Here is a 3413-nt window from a genome sequence, read left to right on the forward strand (position 1 = left end):
TCCAAGCCATTGCTTCAGATACTCCACACCACAATTCTTGTTGAGCCAGGGTATATATTTTGGTAGATAAAGGAAGTCCAAGATGAAAAAAGGAAAAAAAAGGCAAAAGAGGAGTTTTGTTTAGAGTATAAACTAACAAACTCCTATTCAAAATCGTTTTAATTCAATGCAGCAATGTAATGAATTGCTACATACAATTTCATCTTTTTAACATATTTCTCTCTTATTGTGCCTCTTTTGGTGGTTAGATCTCTACAGAAGACTATAATCAATGCAATGGTTGTTAATCAAGGAGGGTGTTATGGTGGTTGGAGGTATTATTTTACTATGTTGATTAAACATAGGATGGAAGTGTCATTGGATATAAACAAGTTCATTCCCTAATGCTTGTATGCAAAACTAAATTTGTTTGCCTATCGTTAGATTCTCTAAAACTTCCATCTTACTTATTGATAATGACACTCACATGCTATTGTGGAAATGGTATGTGAGTGTCATTATCAATAAGTAATGCCATTGTAGAAAAAGAGGTAAGACTTTTATAATCTTCCTTTGTCTGCTTCCATAAGTATGATACTCACATGCTTTTAGGGTACTTTCTTGAGAAATTTTCGTCTCTGTTTATTTTCATATGACATCGTCACTGAGGTACATGTGAGAATTTGATTGAAGTATCAGTCTTGGAAGCTTAAGTCGTAGGCTGTTATTTGGGCATTACTATTATATTACATAAATAAGTGGATTATACTTCGTAGTATGTTAACATTTAACACATACAAAGAAAATCCTGATTCCCCACTCAGATGCATATATATATTTTTTTAAAAGATATATTTTTGTGGCTTCTGCTAACTTGTATTGTTTAAGTTCATTTCAAGTAATGGACATATCAAGTGTTGGAGAGGAATTGGTTGGTAGGAGAATTAAAGGTTTGGTGGCCCCTTGACAGGATGTGAGTACTTTATGAACTTGCTGATTGGACATTTTATACATTAGTAACTCTTTATTTATTTCTCTATTTCTATCAAATTTGTTTATAACTTGCTCTGTTAAAGTAACCAAACTAAACCCTCTAAGGTTTATTACCAACTTGAAAATGAAATGTTAAGGAATAATCACTTGCTTGCTGAGCTGAATGAGTACTAAAGACAGGACACCATAGTTGAAAATTAACAGCATTCCTCAGGAGGTCTTGCAATTTTCCATGTTTATAGGAGAATGGTGTTATGGTGTATTTTTCAGTGCTGATTATAGGTGAGAGTCGTGTGTCATGATGGTGCACGGTCTATGACAGTCGATATATTGGAAAAAATATAGCAATCAATTATTATCTTCATCATCTTTCTTTATGACTGAATTGACGACTCTGATACGCTTTAGTGGATATAGACATTATTGAACTACTCTAACAATGCCTATAAGATAGGCACAATTTTTCTCGATTCTTGGTAACTGGCTAAACGATCTTTGGACTCTGACATCTTATACACCATCATTTTGTGTGATATTGACAATTTAATCTTCATCAATTATTATCTTCATCATCTATCTTTGTGTGTTTTTTTTTTTTGTAAAAATCAACATGATCTTAAATTATTGCAGGCTTTTGTTCTAGAGCTGGTATCATGTATACTTTAGATACCGGTGAGCCAGACCAAAAACTGAAATCTAGCATGTTCTCCTTGAGTGGGGATGGTTTCTTAGATTTGTTTTCCCAAATGCATTTTAGATTTGTTTTTGGTTTGATTTTCTTCTATTGGAAGGCAATAAATTAGAGTCTATGATGCGCTTCTAATATTTCGTAGCATTTTCAGCGCTGTACGTTGCCGACAATGATCTTTGGGAGATGAGATTCTGGCATTTACTTCCTTTATGATGCTTATGCATTCAAATTTTCCCACATTCTATATTCTCTTTTATTGTTTTTTTATTTGATTTTTCTTATTGATTTGTATGATGATTTGGTAATGAGTCTGTGATGATACATTTAAGGCTTGTTTCTCAAAACATTCGCAGTGGCTGCCTGAGAGCTTTCGCCAAAGCCAGGCTTGAGAGCTTCTGTTGTTCTTATCCTTCCTTGGATGTTTGAGGCTCTATTTAAGAGTTTTACTTCTAGTTTCTCGATGATTTGATTTTTAATTTTTTGTTTTATAATGCATATTCACTCTTCAAAACCCCCCAGCGACTCATTACCAAATCATCATACAAATTGCTCTTGCTTTGTGTCTGAAGTTTTTTCATACAAACTAATTTGAATACTCCCTTGAACATCAATCATAAAAGTTGTCTAAAACTTTCCCATTTTCAGGAGGCCAAATTTCTTTTGCTTTGCGTCTGCTTCTTGCAGTTTTTTCATCCAAAATTTCATCAGATGTCAACCGTCCTTTTGGAGACGAGGTACTTTAATAAATAGCTTTTCAAATGACTAAGTAATTTCTAGATGTACCAGTGTATAGGTCTACATTTCTACAACTAGTTCATGAAACTCTCATTAATCATGCAGTTTCGAGTTGCTCGTAAAGCATCTGAAGAAGTTCTTAATATAGTTGCATTTGCAGTACCTTGCATGGTCTCTGAAGCATAGCAAGGCAGTGAACAAGAGCAAGGGCACATGAAGGTGGAAAGGTTCAAGAAGAACATTTTGAAGAGGGGTTGTGCCTGAGACTGCTACAATGAAGGGAAAGGACTACCCTGTCGGCCCTATTCTTATTGGATTCTTCATTTTTGTTGTCATTGGATCATGTGAGTTTTAGATTTTGAATGCTAATTTCCTCATTTCCTCTTTCATATTCTTATGCTTATGTTTTGGCATACTTTGAATGCTAATATACCATTTATGTACATTCCCAATAAATACGATTAGTTGAATATGAATTCTGATTACATTTTCACTTTCAATCCTTTGTATTAAACCTTTATTGTTTGTGATCCTTTAAACAACAGTGTTCAGACAAAAATGCCTATAATCAGACATTGCTGAAGCTGGGGGGTGTTCGAGAAGAATTATGAAGGGATCCATAATTACCAAGTGGAGAAGGACAGTAAATCCATAATGTTTGTAAAATCATAATGTTTGTATTACTTGTAATTTGTGTTTTCAAGGCCTGAATTATTGTACAACCTTTTAAATTATAATTTTATACCAGAATTTGCGAATTAAATGTAATAGATTTATAATCCATACATGAATAATATGTCATAGCTACAACATTCGATGATGATGTGTCATGTTATACTTTTTGACCGAAAAAATGGATTTGGCAACAAAATTTAAAAAAAAAAGGACAATAATTGATAAAACGGACATTAAAGGGCTTTAATGTCGGTTGCAACGGACATTAAAGGGCTTTATCGACCGACGAATCACTGATCAAAGAGCAAGCTGCCGCCAGGTTTAATGATTTGATGGGATC

At 33.8% G+C, this 3413-nt stretch overlaps 1 non-coding gene across 1 annotated transcript; it reads left to right on the forward strand.

The window, feature by feature from the left end:
• Positions 1 to 1970: 1970 nt before the first annotated feature.
• Positions 1971 to 2093, forward strand: LOC120087438 (small nucleolar RNA SNORD14). The gene has a single exon (XR_005484577.1). It is a non-coding gene; the product is annotated as a small nucleolar RNA SNORD14 (small nucleolar RNA).
• Positions 2094 to 3413: the final 1320 nt, after the last annotated feature.

This window comes from Benincasa hispida, chromosome 9 (genome assembly GCF_027475165.1).
Source record: "Benincasa hispida cultivar pf3 chromosome 9, pf3_genome.v1.1, whole genome shotgun sequence".
Taxonomy (NCBI): Eukaryota; Viridiplantae; Streptophyta; class Magnoliopsida; order Cucurbitales; family Cucurbitaceae; genus Benincasa; species Benincasa hispida.